We start from the raw sequence: 18854 nt of genomic DNA, 5'->3' as shown, positions 1-18854 counted from the left end.
GGGCTCCCCCCTTCCCCCCGCAAAAAAAGGGGGGTGTTGGGCACCAATTTGGCCGCTTTTGTGACTAAAAAGTGAGGGGGGAGCTCAGAAGCCCACAGTGGGGGCTGGGGTTTGCCCCCCCACCATGACGGGGGCTGATTTACCACCCCCCAGTGCTGTTTTTTGCCCTCCATCCTGGCAGGGACTGATTTTCTGGGGTTGGGGTGTAATAATGGGGAGGTTAAATTATGGGGGGGTGTCCCCTCACCGTGGCCGCATTTCTCGCAGCGAACCAAAAGGTTTTCGGGGTTCAGGGCTCGGCCGGAGCAGACGCAGCAGGATTGATCCTCGCCCGGCACCGCGGCTGTATCGGGGTGTAATTAATTAATTAAGAGGGGTAATTAATTAAGGGGGGGCTGATTAATTAACAATTAATTAGTAATTAATGAATTACCTTGGCTGATGTCTTTCCAAAGGACGAGGAATTGGGAATTATCCTCGAATTGCACCAGGCAGCCCCACGCCCCGCGTCCACCTTGGGGGGGGGGACCCCAAAATAAAGGAATTGGGGTGAAATAAAGGGGGGGGTGGGAAATGGGGGGTCTAGGAGGGGTTGGGGGGGGTGCCCACCTTTTTGATGGTGCCCAGGTAGAGGAGCCCGTCGGTCCAGTGCGCCAGGACGTCCTGACCCTCCCGAAACTGGGGGGGGTGGGGGGGGCGGGGCTTGGGGGGCCCCCGTGTCGCTCGCCATCACATCCTGGGGGCCTGCAGGTGGGGGGGGTGTGGGATCTAGGGGACCCCCCCATGCCCCAAAGCTGGGCACCCTCCACACATGGTAATGGGATGGGGAGGGCAGGATTTGGAAGATGGGTATTTGGGGGGGGCCCTCCACTTTCCCCCCGGTGACAAGAGGAGCCTGGTGCTGTCTGGCCCGGGATAGGGGGGGACCCCCTTAATATATTGGGTTTTGGAGCGATTCCCCTTGATTTAGGGCATTTGGGGGGCAAAGTTGTGTTTTTGAGGGCCAAAGTTGAGTTTTTGAGGTTCAAAGTTGGGTGTTTGGGCAGCAAAGTTGGGTTTTTGGGGGCCGAAGTGGGGGTTTTGGGGGCAAAGTTCGGTTTTTGGGGGCCAAAGTTGTGTTTTTGAGGGGCAAAGTTGTTTTTTTGGGGTGCAAAGTTGCATTTTTGGGGGCCAAAGTGGGGTTTTTGGGCTCCCGCCCCCATGGGGGTGAGGTCGCGGCTGGGGCTCCCCCAACCTCCTGAACCCCCCCCCAAAGCTGGACACCCCCCCACACACACACTGCGATGGGGTGGGGAGGGCAGGATTTGGGAGGGGGGGATTTGGGGGGGGCCTCCTCAAGGAATGGGGCTGGGGGGGGCTCCCAGTTTGGGGGGGCTCATGCAAGGAGGGGGGTGTCCCAGTTTGGGGGGAGGGTCCCAATTTGGGGGGTGCTGGACCGGGGGGTTCATGCAGGGTACGGGGGGGGCAAGATGTGGGGGCAAAAGCGAGGGCTGCGATTGGTTGAGGCTCGGCCAATCCGCGCGTGGCGCTCGGCGGTTTAAAGGTGCCCGGGGCAGAGAGCGGTGGCGGCGGTTTGTCCGGTTGCTGCGGGCGCGGCCCCGAGCGGCGACATGGAGATGGCCGGTGGCTCCGAGTGGGACCCTGACCGGGATCCCGACCAGGACCCCGACTCCGGCCCCGGCCCCGACTCCGGCCTCGATCCTCCCAGCCCCAGCGGCCCCGGCCCGGAGGCGGCGGCATTGCCGGAGCAGGAGCAGGAGCAGGTGAGGCGGGGGGAGGCCCTGGAGCCCCCAGCGGGTCCCCGGAGCCCTGGCGCAGCCTCAGCCCCGTTCTCCCCCCACAGGAACGGGCCCGGCCCGGCCCCACCGCCCCGGCCCGACCCGCCGTCTCAGCGGCCACACCAGGTACGTTATAACCAGGGCCGTTATACCGGGGTGTGGGGGGAGTGTTACCGGGGTGCGGGGTGGGGTTACCGGGGCACCCGTTCCCCGGTAAATCACACCCCCCCCTGTCCCCCCAGCAGCGTCCCAGGGAGGTGAGTGACAGGGGACACCCCCCGCCGCGTCCCCTAGTGCCCCTCAATGCCCCCTCGTGTCCCCAGCCCCCCCCATGTTGCCAGGGTCCCCCCTGCCATGTCTCCCGTGTCCCCGTGGTGTCCCCAGCTCCCCCCTCGGTGTCCCCCAGTCCCCCCTCCTATGTCCCAAACACAACCCCCATGTCCCCTACCCCCCCTTTATCTCCCCTAGGCCCCCCCCCCTCATGTCCCCAACCCCCCTCTCCATGTCCCCCCCACAGGTGCCCCCCCCGCCTCCAAACACCCCCCTGGGGACCTCAGGAGCCAAGTGACCGACCTGCAGGCGGAGCTCAGGGGGTGCCAGGAGCAGAATCGGGTGCTTGAGGCCCAAAACCGCGACCTCCGGCACCTGGTGGAGACCCTGCGGGGGGAACGCGATGCCCGCGAGAGCCACCTCGCCCTGCGCCTGCAGTGAGTGTGTGCCCCCTCCCCAGATATCGGGGTGCCCCCAAAAAGTGGGGTTTAACCCCTCCACAACCACAGGAGCCTGCAGGCGGCGTGGGACCGCTGGCGGCGCGAGGCCGAGGGGCTGGCGGCCGAGAAGCGGCGGCTGGAGGAGGCGGTGCGGGGCGTGCAGGCGCTGAAGGAGGCTGAGGGGCACATGTGGGAGCTGGCTGCCCGCCTGCAGGACATAGTGGTACGTTATTGGGGGGGGCATTTGGGGGGGCTCCCCCCTTCCCCCCGCAAAAAAACGGGGGTGTTGGGCACCAATTTGGCCACTTTTGTGCCCAAAAAGTGAGGGGGGAGCTCAGGAGCCCACGGTGGGGCCTGGGGTTTGCCCCCCCAACATGACAGAGGCTGATTTCCCACCCCCCGAGGGCTGATTTTTGCCCCCCAAACCCTGACAGGGAGTGGTTTCCTGTGCCTCCAGGGCCATATTTTGCCCCCCCTTTCCCCCCCCCTCAATGATGGGGGCCACTTCTCCACCCCTCCAGGGCTGTTTTCTCCCAATTACCGTGTGTCCCGCACCCCCCATAACCACCCTGTCCCCCCCAATACTGCCCCCCCCAGGCGCAGCTGGTGCAGGCCCAGGAGGAGGCACTGGCGCAGGTGGAGCAGTGGCTGCACACGCTGGAGATAGAGGGGCGCCGCCTGCACAACGAGCTGCGGGAGATCCAGGTGTCCCCAACGCCCCCCCTGGGTGTCCCCAATAACCCCCATGTCCCCTGGGCCCCCTCCCCATGTCCCCAACACCCCCTGCAGTGCCCCCAACCACCCCCCGCCATGGGTCTTGGGCCCCCTTCCCATGTCCCCAGCACCCCACCATGTCCCCAACCACCCCTGTGGTGACCTCAATGCCCCCATGGTGTCCCCAACAGCCCCCCGTGTCCTCTGGTCCCCCCCCATCCCATGTCCCCAACAACCCCCCTGGGGCCCCCCCCATCATGTCCCCAATGCCCCCCCATGTCCCCAACACCCCCCCATGTTCCCTGGGACGCTCGGCTCCCTCTCTGTGCCTCCAACCCCCCCATGGTGTCCCCAAACCCCTCCCATGTCCCCAACACCCCCATGGTGTCCCCAACCCCCTCCTTGCCCCCACCTCCTCAGGGTAACACCCGGGTGTTCTGCTGCGTGCGGCCGGTGCTGCCGCAGGAGCGGGGCCGGCAGCGGGGGCCGGGGCCCCTCCACTTTCCCCCCCGGAGATGAGAGGAGCCTCGTGCTGTCCCTGCCCGGGGTTGGGGGGGACCCCACTTAATATAGGGGGTTTTGGGGTGATTCCCCTTGATTTAGGGGATTTGGAGGGGCAAAGTTGGGTTTTTGGAGGGGCAAAGTTGGGTTTTTGGGGCCCCCCCAACCCTCCTGCCCGTCCCCCGTGGGCCGCGAGCGCCGCGGTGACGTCTGCTCTGATTTCAGCTTCAACTGCCTGTTCCCCCCGGACGCCTCCCAGCAGGACGTGGCGGAGGAGATCGCGCTACTCCTGCAGGTGGGGGGCCCCCAAACCCCCCCTGAACCCCCCAAATCCCCCTTTGCACCCCCTTCTGCACGTACAGAAGCAAAAATGTTATAACAAGGGGCTTGTTTGGTAATAAACGGCTTCTGCTGCATTCACATGGGATCGTGCACTGAGTCCTTTTCTCCGCAGGCCCCAAACCAGTACAGGGCCTGAACTGGGAGCTGGCCCCAAACCAGTACAGGGCCTGAACTGGGAGCTGGCCTCAAACCGCGAACTGGGCCTAGAGCCTGAACTGGGCTGGGATATGAACTGGACCAGAGCCCAGGCTGGCCCAGAGCCCTGAACCAGGCCAGAGCCTGAACTGGGCCAGAGCCCGAACTGGACCCAGAGCCTGAGCTGGGCCGGAAGGAGGAGCCGGGAGCTCCAGGCCTGTCAATCTGACCTTGGTGCGGGGGAAAGTTCTGGACCGGCTTTAAACCGAAAGCGGGAGATTGAGCCGAGAGCTCGGGGGGATCCTCGGCTGTGGGGGGTGAGACCTCGGGCCGGGCTGCCCTGAGCAGCCGTGGGTGCCCCTCAGGGATAAATCCTTGGGGGTGAGTCCACCAAATCCTGCCCCCCCCATCCCTGCATGACCCCCCCACACTCCGGGACCCCCCCAAAATGGAACACCCACCCCCCAAAACCAGGACCCCCCAGACTGGGACGCTCCCCCAAACTGGGACCCACCCCCAGTCTAGGACTCCCTCAAAACTGGGAGCCCCCCCCATCTCTGCATGAGCGCCCCCCCCACTGGGAGCCCCCCCAGCCCCATTCCTTGGGGGGGGTCCCCCAAATCCTGCCCCCCCAATTCCTCTGCATGACCCCCCAGATCAAGACCCCCCAAACTGGGACCCCTTCATTTTTCTATGAGCCCCCCCTGCAAACTGGGAACCCCCCAAACTGGGAAGCCCCCAGCCCCATTCCTTGGGGGGTCCCTCAAATCCTGCTCCCCCATCCCTCCATGACCCCCCCCCCGTCCAGAACCCCCCCAAACTGGGACCCCCCCCAGCCCCATTCCTTGGGGGGTCCCTCAAATCCTGCTCCCCCATCCCTGCATGACCCCCCCCCAAACTGGGAACCCCCCCCAATCCTGTTACTTGGAGAGGAGCCCCCCAAATCTTGCCGCCCCCCCATCGCCTGCATGAACCTCCCGTTCCAGCACCCCCCCAAACCGGGAGCCCCTCCCCATCCCTGCATGAGCCCCCCCAAACTGGGAACCTCCCCCCCAGCCCCATTCCTTGAGGAGGCCCCCCCCAAATCCCCCCTCTCAAATCCTGTCCCTCCCCACCCCATCGCAGTGTGTGTGTGGGGGGTGTCCATCTTTGGGGGGGGTCTCAGGAAGCTGGGGGAGCCCCAGCCGCGACCTCACCCCCATGGGGGCGGGAGCCCAAAAACCCAACTTTGGCCCCCAAAATCCAACTTTGCCCCTCCAAAACCCCAACTTTGCACCTCAAAAATCCAACTTTGCCCCTCAAAAACCCAACTTTGCCCCCAAAACCCAACTTTGACCCTCCAAAAACCCAACTTTGCCCCTCAAAAACCCAACTTTGCCCACAAAAACCCCACTTTGGCCCCCAAACACTCAACTTTGCCCCTCACAATCAAACTTTGCCCCCAAAACCCAACTTTGCCCCTCCAAAAGCCCAACTTTACCCCTCAAAAGCTGAACTTTGGCCCCCAAAAACCCAACTTTGACCCTCAAAAACCCAACTTTGGCCCCCAGAAACCTAACTTTGCCCCTCAAAAACTCAACTTTGGCCCTCCAAAACCCAATTTTGCACCCCAAATGCCCTAAATCAAGGGGATTCACCCCAAAACCCCCTATATTAAGTGGGGTCCCCCCCAACCCCGGGCTGGGACAGCACAAGGCTCCTCTCGTTGCCGGGGGGGAAGTGGAGGGGGCCCAACCCCCGCTGCCAGCCCCATTCCTGCAGCAGCACCGGCCACACGCGGCAGTACACCCAGATGTTGCCCTGGGGAGAGGGCGGCAAGGGGGGGGGACAGTTTGGGACACCGTAGGGGCATTGGGGACACCATGGGGGTGTTGGGGGCACCACAGGGGCAGTTGGGGACATGCGAGTGATACCAGACAGTTTAGCAACGGTTTAGCAAGAGCAGGGCTCAGAGCAGGGCTCAGAGGAGGCTCTAAAAGGCCGACTCTGTGTTTTGTGCCACAAACTGCCCCAGGAACCCCCCCAAACTGCCCCACAGGGCCTCAAAATGCCCCAGGGACACCCTAAACTGCCCCACAAGTCCCCAGATTACCCCAGGGCACCCTCTAAACTGCCCCACAGGACCTCTAACTGCCCCAGAAATGCCCCAAAATGCCCCACAGGGCCTGAAGATGCCCCAGGAACTTGCTAAACTGCCCCACAGGGCCTCAAACTGGCCCAGGAACCCCCAAACTGCCCCACGCCCCTCCCAACTGTCCCTCAACCCCCCCCCCCCCAACTGCCTCAGGGACCCCCAAACTGCCCTGGGAACCCGCCAAATTGCCCCAGAGAGCCTCAAACTGCCCCAGGGACCCCCCAAATTGCCCCAGAGAGCCCCAAACTACCCCAGGTGATATCAGACGGTTTAGCAACGGTTTAGCAAGAGCAGGCCTCAGAGCAGGCCTCAGAGCAGGCCCTAAAAGGCCAGATAGAGGCTGCTTCTGGGACCCATAACAGCGTTATAGTCGTCAACGGTTCTTGCTCACGCTTAGTCTTAGAAAATCCATGGTCTCTGTTAAATTCCTCGCTAATTCTAAGGAAGGGCCAAAGACAAACAGGGCTGTGAAAAACAACTTTGTGATGTCTAAATTAACTTGATCCCCAAACTCCGACGCCAGAGGAGAGATAAGTGCGGTGAGAACCAGAACAACAACATCTTCTCCTTGAGGCCACCTGCACTCGGCAACAAGAAGGGCCTCGACCGCGCTTGCGCAGAAGCACAATTAGGGGAGATTGCGACCACCAGAGACCCCCAGGGACCACCCCAGACCCCTCCCCAATTCAGTATGCGTGCGCAAAGACAATTACAGAATGTATTAGCAGATGCATAAGTTTCTTGGAATAGCTGGGCTGTTCTTGGAATTATATGAATATTAATTTTCCTGTAATATGTATGACGAGTGCGCTTTTGTCCCTGGGTGTGCATGCGAGGAGGAGAGATCCCCCGTGCACCCAGCGCTGCAATAAACCAATGTTGGCTTCTAAACTGTCATTGGGGTTAGAGAGTTTCCTTGGGTACTATTTGCCGGTAACACAGGGACACCCCAAATTGCCTCAGAGAACCACAAACTGCCCCAGGAAGCCCCCAAACTGCCCCACAGGGCCTGAAGATGCCCCAGGAACCTGCTAAACTGCCCCACAAGGCCTCAAACTGTCCCAGAAACCCTCCAAACTTGCCTTGGGGACCCCCCAAACTGCCCCACACCCCTCCCAACTGCCCCTCGATCCCCCCCAAAGTGCCCCAGGGACCCCTAAACTGCCCCACAGGGCCCAAAACTGCCCCAGGAACCCCCAAACTGCCCCACGCCCCTCCCAACTGTCCCTCAACCCCCTCCCAACTGCCTCAGAGATCCCCCAAGTGCCCTGGGAACCCGCCAAATTGCCCCAGAGAGCCTCAAATCTGCCCCAGGGACCCCCCAAATTGGCCCAGAGAGCCCCAAACTACCCCAGGTGATACCAGACGGTTTAGCAACGGTTTGATAGTATCTTCTCCTTTTTTGTCAAGCTGATGCCTGCGAAATTTGAACGGGGCATGCTTTTATTTTCGGGTGTCCTAAATGTGTTTCTGGTGTGGTACACAATTAAATGTCGGTGCAGCAACAGCTGTAGGTATTATGCTGCCCCTATAACCGGGAGAAAACACCGAAAGAAATCAGCTCGTGAAGAGAAGGATGATGACTCAGAGCCTTCTAAGGCAGAGCCAGCACATGACCCAGATGAGGGCCCTTCTCAGTCAGAGTCAGGACCCGACACAGATGGGGGTTTCCCTGATCGTCTTTTTAAAGCAGACCCATCACACAAGAAAGGTCGTTCTACAGCAGAACTATCACAGGAGGAGGACTCGAACGTAGAGATAACCTACCACTCCTTATCCCTGAAAAAACTGCGAAATATAAGGAAAGACTTTAGTCGTTATAATGGTGAGCCGATTATTACCTGTTTGCTCCGATGCTGGGATAATGGGGCGGATAGCATGGAATTGGATGGTAGAGAAGCCAGGCAGTTGGGATCCCTGTCCAGAGATGGTGGTATTGATAAGGTGCTTGCAAGAAGGTCAAACACTATCAGTCTCTGGAGGCGACTCTTGTCAGCTGTAAAGAGCAGGTATCCCTATAAAGATGATGTTATGAGCCACCTAAGCAACTGGATCACTATAGAAAAAGGTATTAACTACCTTAGAGAACTGGCTGTGCAAGAGATCATTTATAGACACCCACAGGACATTGTAGATCCTGTAAATCCTGATGAAGTGGAATGCAACCGATCCATGTTCCGGAAGGTTGTGAAGAATGCTCCACCGACACATACCCATACATTGTCAATATTAGTCTGGGGAGAAGATGCTATGGCACGACCTAGTGTGGGCGAAATGGCTAAGTATATGCGACAGTATGAAGATAGTATTTCTTCCCCACTGCAGGCCCGTGTCTCGGCTGTGGGAAAAGTGACTAAGGAAAACAAGGACTCATTTAAACAATTGTCAGACAAACTGTCCAGGATCGAGAATAAACTTAAATCTCTACCTACACAGGCCCGCGTTGCAGCCTTTAGGAGGAAACGCTCTCCTACAGGACCGGCTCAAAGGAAACGGAACACGTCACGAGGTATCCTGTGGTTTGCCCTGCGTGATTATGGGGAGGACATGAGCAGATGGCATGGACAACCTACCAGTACCCTACAGGCACGAGTACGTGAGTTGCAAGCTAACAGAAATACCAGAGAGGATTTTCCTAGGAGGATGGCTGCTCCAGTTACCAATGAGCAGGACTCCAGTCACAGTAGATGGGCCTCAGGTCCCTATTTCCCAAATATGAATAGCGGAAATGAAGGTCCAATCCCCGTGAGCTGCACGAATCCAGTCTTTAATTAGAGGGGCCCTGCCTCCAGCCAGGTGGAGGAGAGGGACAACTGAGTTTATTGGACTGTGTGGATTCGATGGCCTGGCACATCAAAACCACAAAAATATCGAGCCCTGGTAGACACTGGTGCACAGTGCACCCTCATGCCATCGAATCATAAAGGGACAGAATCTGTCAGTATTTTGGGAATAACAGGGGGATCTCAAGAGTTATCTGTATTGGAGGCCGAAGTGAGCCTAACTGAAAATGAATGGAAAAAGCACCCCATTGTGACTGGCCCAGATGCTCCGTGCATCCTTGGCATAGACTGCCTTAAGAGAGGGTATTTTAAGGACCCAAAAGGATATAGATGGGCCTTTGGTGTAGCAGCTGTAGAGACTGAGGACATTAAACAGCTGTCTACCTTGCCTGGCCTCTCAGAAGATCCTTCTGTTGTGGGGTTGCTGAAAGTTGAAGAACAATAGGTGCCAATTGCTACTACCACGGTGCGCCGATGACAATATTGCACCAATCGAGACTCCCTGATCCCCATTCATAAACTGATTAGACATTTAGAGAATCAAGGAGTGATTAGCAAGAATCGCTCACCCTTTAATAGTCCTATATGGCCAGTGCAAAGGTCTAATGGAGAATGGAGATTAACTGTGGACTATCGTGGCCTAAATGAAGTTACGCCACCGCTGAGTGCTGCTGTGCCAGACATGCTAGAACTTCAATACGAACTGGAGTCAAAGGCAGCCAAGTGGTACGCCACCATAGACATTGCTAATGCATTTTTCTCTATTCCCTTGGCACCAAAGTGCAGGCCACAGTTTGCTTTTACCTGGAGAGGTATCCAGTACACGTGGAATCGACTGCCCCAGGGGTGGAAACACAGTCCTACTATTTGCCACGGACTGATCCAGACTGCACTAGAAAAGGGTGGAGCTCCAGAACATTTGCAATACATTGATGACATCATTGTGTGGGGTGATACAGCAGCAGAAGTTTTTGACAAAGGGGAGAAAATAATTCAAATTCTTCTGAAAGCTGGTTTTGCCATAAAAAGAGGCAAGGTCAAGGGAACTGCCCGGGAGATCCAGTTTTTAGGGGTTAAATGGCAAGATGGGCGTCGCCAGATCCCGATAGAGGTGATCAACAAAATAACAGCTATGTCCCCACCAACTAACAAAAAGGAAACACAAGCCTTCTTAGGCGTTGTGGGTTTCTGGAGAATGCATATTCCAGATTACAGCCAGATTGTACGCCCTCTTTATCAAGTGACCAGAAAGAAGAATGATTTTCAGTGGGGCCCTGAAGAACAACAGGCTTTTGAACAGATTAAACAAGAGATTGTGCATGCAGTAGCCCTTGGACCAGTCCGTATGGGACAAGATGTTAAAAATGGGCTCTACACCGCAGCTGGGGACAATGGTCCCACCTGGAGCCTCTGGCAGAAAGCGCCAGGGGAGACTTGAGGTCGACCCCTAGGATTTTGGAGTGGAGGATACAAGGGCTCCGAGGCCAATTACACCCCAACTGAAAAAGAGATACTGGCAGCATATGAAGGAGTTAGAGCTGCTTCAGAGGTAATTGGTACTGAGGCACAGCTTCTCCTGGCACCCCGATTACCAGTACTAGGCTGGATGTTCAAGGGTAAGGTTCTTACTACTCATCATGCAACTGATGCTACAGCGCAGAGCCACGAAGATGATTAAGGGAGTGGAACATCTCCCTTATGAGGAGAGGCTGAGGGAGCTGGGTCTCTTTAGCTTAGAGAAGAGGAGACTGAGGGGTGACCTCATTAATGTTTATAAATATGTAAAGGGCAAGTGTCATGAGGATGGAGCCAGGCTCTTCTCAGTGACATCCCTTGACAGGACAAGGGGCAATGGGTGCAAGCTGGAACACAGGAGGTTCCACATAAATATGAGGAAAAACTTCTTTACAGTGAGGGTGACCGAACACTGGAACAGGCTGCCCAGAGAGGTTGTGGAGTCTCCTTCTCTGGAGACATTCAAAACCCGCCTGGACGCGTTCCTGTGTGATATGGTCTAGGCAATCCTGCTCCGGCAGGGGGATTGGACTGGATGATCTTTCGAGGTCCCTTCCAATCCCAAACATTCTGTGATTCTGTGTGATTCTGTGGAGTAAATGGATTGCATTAATTACACAGAGGGCTCGAATAGGAAACCCTAATCGCCCAGGAATCTTAGAAGTGATCATGGACTGGCCAGAAGGCAAAGACTTCGGAATGCCACCAGAAAAGGAGGTGACATGTGCTGAAGAAGCCCCACCATATAATGAACTACCAGAGGATGAGAAGCAGTATGCCCTGTTCACCGATGGATCCTGCCGTCTTGTAGGAAAGCATCGGAAGTGGAAAGCTGCTGTATGGAGTCCCATACGACGAGTCACAGAAGCCACAGAAGGACAAGGTGAATCGAATCAATGCGCAGAGGTAAAAGCCATCCAGCTGGCTTTAGACATTGTTGAGCGAGAAAAGTGGCCAAGGCTGTATCTTTATACTGACTCATGGATGGTGGCAAATGTCTTGTGGGGGTGGTTAAAGCAGTGGAAGCGAAGCAACTGGCAGCACAAAGGGAAACCTATTTGGGCTGCTGAATTGTGGCAAGATATTGCTGCTCGGCTAGAGAAACTAGTCGTGAAGGTACGTCATGTAGATGCTCACGTACCTAAAAGTCGGGCAACTGATGAACATCGAAACAACCAACAAGCAGATCAGGCTGCTAAAGTGTTCCAAATAGATTTGGACTGGGAACATAAAGGTGAACTATTTTTAGCTCGGTGGGCTCATGACACTTCAGGTCATCAAGGGAGAGATGCAACATATAGATGGGCTTGTGACCGAGGGGTGGACTTAACCATGGACTCTATTGCACAGGTTATACATGATTGTGAAACATGCACTGCAATTAAGCAAGCCAAACGGTTAAAACCTCTGTGGTAGCGGGGGCGGTGGTTGAAATATAAATATGGGGAGGCCTGGCAAATTGACTACATCACACTCCCTCAAACCCGCCAGGGTAAACGCTATGTACTTACCATGGTGGAGGCGACCACCGGATGGCTGGAAACATACCCTGTGCCCCATGCCACTGCCCGGAACACTATTCTGGGCCTTGAAAAGCAAATCTTGTGGCGACATGGCACACCAGAGAGAACTGAGTCGGACAATGGGACTCATTTCAAAAACAGTCTCATAGATAACTGGGCCAAAGAGCATGGCATCGAATGGGTATATCACATCCCCTATCATGCACCAGCATCTGGGAAAGTTGAACGGTATAATGGGCTGTTAAAAACTACCCTGAAAGCAATGGGGGGTGGAACCTTTAAAAACTGGGATAAGCATCTGGCACAAGCTACCTGGTTAGTTAACACCAGGGGATCTATCAACCGAGCTGGCCCTGCTCAGTCAGACCTTTTACATACAGTAGAAGGGGATAAAGTCTCTGTGGTGCATGAAAGGAATCTGTTGGGAAAAACTGTCTGGGTTCTTCCTGCTACGGGCAAAGGTAAACCCATTCGTGGGATTGCTTTTGCTCAAGGACCTGGATGTGCTTGGTAGGTGATGCTGCAGGATGGTGGAGCCCAATGTGTCCCTGAAGGTGATCTAATCCTGGGTGAGAATACTTAATTCTGAACTGCATGATGTTAATTGCTGCATAATACTAACAGTGTTCATAAGTGTCTTTCAGGTTGAGGCAGTGGTGATGAGACTTAGAGGAGACTGAGCTGAAAGTAAAAATCACTGAAAGGAAAATTGGCCTGGTTTAGGCCAAAGCAGGACACTTCTGTACCTGGGTTTGTTCTGTTTTGCTTTTTAAAGCCTTTCACACTGAACTAACAAACACTGACCCTGACTGTTGTGGATATTGGGTTGCATATGTTGAAAAGTGGTTTGGTGCTTGTTTGTTTGGTTTGTTGTTTTTTTTGTTAGTTTCTTTTTGTGTTTTTTTTTGTTCTTGTTGTTTTTTTTTTTTAAAAAAAAGTAAAATTCTGTTGACAAGCAGTTAACTATGTTAGTGGTCTGTCATCTCGTTGAATCTTTTCCTTAATTTGCAATCAAACGTAGGTGTTAAATACAATCTGTAGCAACACTCAGCATTTCTTGAAGGACAAGACTTCCTTATTTCTGCATACAAAATGCTCCTATGGTACAATAAACATTTAAGTTCTTCTAATGAGTTAGCAAGAGCAGACTGTAACTGGCAGGTGGTATTTAATGACTTTCATTAAGTTTACAAGATTGATTAATGTAGTTCTCTAATAGGAGTCTTCCTGAATTTAAAACTTGCTTTGCTTGCTTTGAGAGAATTTCTTGAAAGAAAAATGGTTCTGCTGTGTTGGTCACCATAGAGGGGGAGGAGAGTGCTCTCTCGGTTGTGAAGGAATGGTCAAGATGGCAAAGTCTCCTCCCCACTTCCCACCTTCTGGTGAAATGAACTGGTGAGATGATGCTAACAAAACTTCTTATCATTTAGAGGTCATCTAACACATATGTCTGCCTCCCTTGCAAGGTCTGAATACTCCAGGAGCTGCTTTCTTTCAGCTAAGGCTCGCCGTTCTGTGGGAGATGCTTTCTTTCAGATGAGGTGGTTGGTTTTAACAATACCTTCATTGGGCCTGTTTCTCATGCTGTCAGCTTTGTATCTGTCTCCTGCTGGGATTGCTCAAGCTGAGCATAGCATATATGAGTGCTCTTAGCTAGCCTGGTCTTCTAATTATGTGTTGGAGTTTTTTGTTTAAGAGCTAAAGAATTGTATTTAGAATTCTTAGTACCTCTTTCTCTATATGAGGAAGGTCTGTTCTTAAATGTTGTTTTTAAGGTTAGAGAGGTGAAGAATGTCAATATCTTCTGGACTGCTTAATGGAAAACATTCTGTGCTAACCTCAGTGTAGGTAATAGAGACAAATCCTTAATTATTCACATTCTGAAAGGTTTATCTGAGATGAAGAGACTGCTTATCGCTCCAGTAAATGCCAGGAAGGAATTTGTTTTTGCTGTGAAACACTCAAACATAATTTTTATGGTCACTAATAATCTCAAGGTAAAAACCAAAACAACCCCCAAACTTTTAATGCAACTTGAAATCAGTGAAGTGCTCTTGGATGGGACATACAGGCTAGGAAACTTGCTAAGATAACGAGTTTTATAATTATAGAAACAGCAGTTTCAACTACTGAAATCGGCAGATGCGAGAATCAACTGAAATACATAGTCGCTTTAGCTGTAAGTACCTTTCGGCGTTGTTTCCGAGCTGTTCCTGGGCTTCAGGGCCTGCTGTGTGACGGTGTCGGTCTTTAATCGATAATTTGTGCTTGACATACAACCTACTAGTAGGGGGAAGCTGGGTACCTTGAGTAAGATGTCTCACGGATGTGAGTAGCACGCTATAAAAGAAACTGTACATCCGTGGTGTGTCTCTCTTCTGCTCGTGCTTACTCTTTAAAAGGGGCTTGGCTTTAATGCGCTTGTACCCATGCAAGTATCCTAAACTTCTCCTGCTGTTTGTAGCTGTTGCTGAAGGAGGTCAGTCTGTGTAGATGTGCACTGCACAACACCCCATAATAGTTGATAATACTTTTTTTTTTCCCCTTCCCCTCTACTGACCGTCTGGACCTCAGTCCATGGGATGGGAGGGATTGCTCTGCATGGGACATAGAACGCGATCAGTCCGTTTAACATCCCTTCCCCTTTATGTACTTTCCCTGGGCCAGGCTATTTTCTGGTTTCAGTTTTGAACTTCCAGACTACTGGTATGTTTATTCCAGTTTGCCTTATCTGCACATACCCAGAGCTGAATTGTCTGTTCTCTTTTTATCGGTGTACTATGTGCGGTCACGGTATGAAACTGAAGAAAGCCTTAGTGTATAATTCCTGATATCACCAGAGTCTCAGAAGGTGATGCTGCTGTGGCTGTACTGTTTTGTCGTTGCAATATCCTTTGATGCTCTTTTCTTAGCTTGATTTAGTGGTAGTTGATTCTTGACCTGTCTAGCTGGAACAAAAGAATAACAGGATGTTATTGCCTAGAGCAATTGTTTATGTCAAAGCGTGCTCTCTGTTAGACCACTCAAGCATTTTCATATTGGCATCCTCAAAAAAAAGCTGTCTAGTCGCCCAGCAGATACTGCCATTTTATGTTTTACATTAAATTAGCCATACTGGTTTTGGTGTTTCCTTATATCCTGTGTGAATCTTTCCTGTCGAAGTATACTGGAAGAGCAAAACCAAAACTTGAACCAAAGATTAAAATAGGAAAGACAATAAAATTATTTTTTCAATACTAATCAAATATGTACTCCGAAGAACCCTAGTCCTAATTAAAAACCTTTCTCTTTTATTGCTAAACAATTATATTAATTGATCTGAATTTTATGTTGATAGATTATCTGAGTGTGACTCCAATCAGTCACCTGCTGGAGGTTTGGGATGTGTCAGGAATCATTTTTCAACCTGAGAAAGGAATTGCAGCTTGCTGAAAACTGCTGTAAAATTGTTTGGACTTGAAGAATTCACATTAACATCAGAGAGAGCCTTTATAGCCACGGAATTAGATAATAGCATGTTACGTGTTGTTGTTCTTCCTGCTTCAAGTGAGGAGCAGTTGATAATTGAATTACTGGATGTTGCAGACATTAATGACTGGCAAAGGTAAATGCACCTTGCTGCTGTAACATTACAGTGTTTTGATGCACAAAATGAAAAATGTTGATCTTTTTTCTCCCCCTCCCCGACTCAGGTATAGGCAGCAGCTAAAACTGGTGAGGTGACAAGTTACAACTCTTTGTTATAATCTTGTTGTGAATCTTCCCGCATTTAGTGTGTGTAGGAAATATTTTTATCCTTTGCAGTCTGTGGAACTGGCAGCGTACTCTGCATGCACACAAACGCGTGTGTACACACGCGTGTGCGCACTCAGCCTGCGGTCTGCCTTCAGGGGCTCGGGCTCGGGCCACGCTTACCGTTCTCTGGTCTGGTCTGTGTTTTGTGCTATAGTCATCATCGTGTCACCATTTCTTAGTTTATGCCTTCTTTCTCACCCTTTCCTTCTGCACGTGCCTTTCCTTCTGTCTTCTCCTCTTAGACTTCCATCAGTGAAGTAGGAGTCTCTCTCCCAGTTGTCACTGGCATCATTTTCTACCGTGTGAATTTGGGAAGGGTGGGGGCGAGAATGGACAGTGTTAATACCTGTTCTTTATAGTCCTTGGTTGTAAACAGCTGTAACCCAGGCAAGACCATTCTATTCTGATAAAGTTGTGTGCAAGTTTTAAACTCCTTAAAAGCTGGAAATTTCTTTCCAAATGCTGTTTTCTTGCCCAAAATGAGCATTTCAAGAACTTCTCACCTTAATACATGTTCATTGAATCTAGGTAGATTCGTAGTGACTTTTGTGGAAATAAAACACTTACCAACTTCTGGAAGTGCCGCTTTATTAGTTTGACTCTTGCTTTGCTGTGTAGAGAGCACATTTTAAAGCTATTTTAATAGGCATACATAAAAAGGATTTCTGTGTTACGATCAGTTCAAAGTGTCACAGGCTGGCAGGCATTGCCTTTAGAGCTTTAGGTTATTAATTGTCTCCATATCAGCTCAGAAGCCTTCTGTTTCATCATCTTGTTTCATACACTCTGTTAGTAAATGGATTCATGGTTAGAGCTTGTGAAAATGGCACATGTTAGTAGACTCAGCTGTTTTGACCAGTTAATCTTGAACATGTACTTTAGAGTATACTAATACGATTAACAATAGAATAATGAGAAGACCTGGAGTTCATAATAAGGTAACGAACTTGCTGATTGAGCTCTGTAAAGGATGCTTTGTCTGACTTAATCAGACCAAGTTCAGTCTCTGTAATATGTGGTAGCCTTATCCTTCCCACATACACCATCCCTCAGCTTTAAAAATATTATATAACCCCTAAAAATAATTTATCCTTGAATTTGTTAGGAGCAAACTAACAGATATAAACACTGGGTGTCACTTGCACTTCATCTGTATGGAACCAACTCCCTGGCAGATTCAGTGCTTTAACAAATGCTGTTGCTTTTCGCACACTGTTTTTACCTGATTCATGTTGGGGTACTTGTATTCTCCGAGGGCACACCTTAACAGTTCGCATTTCTGGTGGTGAGATAAATGATTTGTTTCTGGTTTGTACAGGATGCTGTGTTGGAGGCCATTATTGTGTTCCCTTCCCTGCCACCCCCCGCCCCGTCTCCAGCCTCCAAAGCGGCTGGCAGTCAGACGTTGTCAAACGAAGCTGGACATCCTTGCTCCATCTATCTAAACAACCCCTGTACGACTCTGTGCCCAGAGCTGCTGCCTTTGATGGGCTGTCATATTGCATGTCCCTTGGAAGTGCACGTCTGGGTTAAAGAGCAGCTGGGTGCTGGGGCATTAAACCTGTAAGGCTCCTGGTGTGTTCAAAGCAGCAGTGAACACTCTTGTCTCTTCAGCTGTACGGATGGAATAAATCAGAGTGACCCCTTCAAGTGACCATCAGGACTGCAAAAGCATGAGTAGACATTTATGGCCAGGAAGAGCCCCTTGGGGAGATAAATTGGTGTGAGAGAGCAGCTCCATAGACAAGCTGCAGTGCTGCTGTACCTAGCTGGCATGTTTCTGGCTACTGACTAGGTGCCTGTCCCTTCCTACGCAGCCAAAACCTATGCCACTGGAAGCACCACGGTCGTGGAAAAGTAGCAACGTGAGCTTGAGGGTGTCTCCAGTCACTGTAGAAAGTGTAGAAGAGGTACAAGCTGCAGCCTGTGTGTGTCTCGGACCACGAAAACCCTCTCAGGCTGAAGCTGCCTGTGGATCTACAGAAGCAGTTACTGGTCCACCATTTCTTGTACGAGTGGCTACAAAGGGGGCAAATAAGGATGTCTTGAGCAAGGTGAATGAAGAAGAAAAGGTTCAAAATTGCCTTTGAAACCACAAAATTTTGGTTTTGAACCTATTCCCTGTAGATACCAGAATCAAATACGTGATGCTTTGTCTCTGTGCAGAGCTTGCATCGCCTAATCTTTGGCTGCATGAAATTAGCTTCAGCCAGTCTTGGAACTCTTTGGCTGTTCATGGCTTTGAGATCAGTGTGTTTGGGGCAGCTTTTGTGAGCTGTAGCAGCAGTTCCTTAGCGATTCTGCCCATCATCAGTGTAGGGAGAAGGGGTTGTATGGTCCCAGTGCAGACTGGTGTCCTGTCAGCAGGCCTGTCTGCCTGTTCAGGATGTGCGAGGTCACAGCATAACGGGTCCTTCCAGTGTGAGGCCCTTGTGACTCTATTTGGATCTCGCTGTCTGAATTTCTCCTGATCTGCCTTGCGCGCTACCGCGACCAGAGAATGGGAACCTCATGTCTTGTGTTGCCCTTGCATGTTAGTGTGGGTTTTTTCCTGAGGTTTCTAGTCATTATAGCTTGGAAAAGGAAGACGTGGACCCTTCAGTATTATCTGTCAGTTTAAAAAATACACAAAAAGGTGTGTGGTGGGTTTTTGGGGGGTGAGAGTGGTCAGTGGAAAAAGTGAAAGTGGAAAAGGAGATGTGTGGGGAAGATTGTTGTGAACAATGCAGAATTTTTGTGGAACTGTTTTTGTTGATCTAGAAGGGTATTCCTACCTGGCAGTTCATAAGCAGATGTCAGCTTGCTTAGTTGTTCTGCTGGACTAGCTAAAATCCTGTAGCTGTCCTAGTTCGGCCCTGACCCCACACAAATAATACTCTCTCTTTCAGCAAGGCGTATTTGAATCAGCCTTCAGCGTGCCAGCC

The 18854-nt window shown here is 52.0% G+C and overlaps 1 long non-coding RNA gene and 1 pseudogene across 1 annotated transcript; one reads left to right on the top strand and one right to left on the bottom strand.

Annotated features, from left to right (window-relative positions):
- Positions 1–253: 253 nt before the first annotated feature.
- On the bottom strand, positions 254–688 carry LOC137677064 (uncharacterized). The gene is made up of 3 exons (XR_011050210.1): positions 610–688; positions 434–514; positions 254–343 (listed from the first exon to the last, which is right to left on the bottom strand). It is a non-coding gene; the product is annotated as an uncharacterized lncRNA (long non-coding RNA).
- A 922-nt stretch (positions 689–1610) lies between these two features.
- LOC137677068 (DNA-binding protein RFX7-like) overlaps positions 1611–18854 on the top strand; it is a 37689-nt pseudogene continuing 20445 nt past the window's right edge.

This window comes from Nyctibius grandis (genome assembly GCF_013368605.1).
Source record: "Nyctibius grandis isolate bNycGra1 chromosome 34 unlocalized genomic scaffold, bNycGra1.pri SUPER_34_unloc_3, whole genome shotgun sequence".
In the NCBI taxonomy this organism is placed as follows: Eukaryota; Metazoa; Chordata; class Aves; order Nyctibiiformes; family Nyctibiidae; genus Nyctibius; species Nyctibius grandis.
This window is presented reverse-complemented; position numbering and strand designations above follow the sequence as displayed.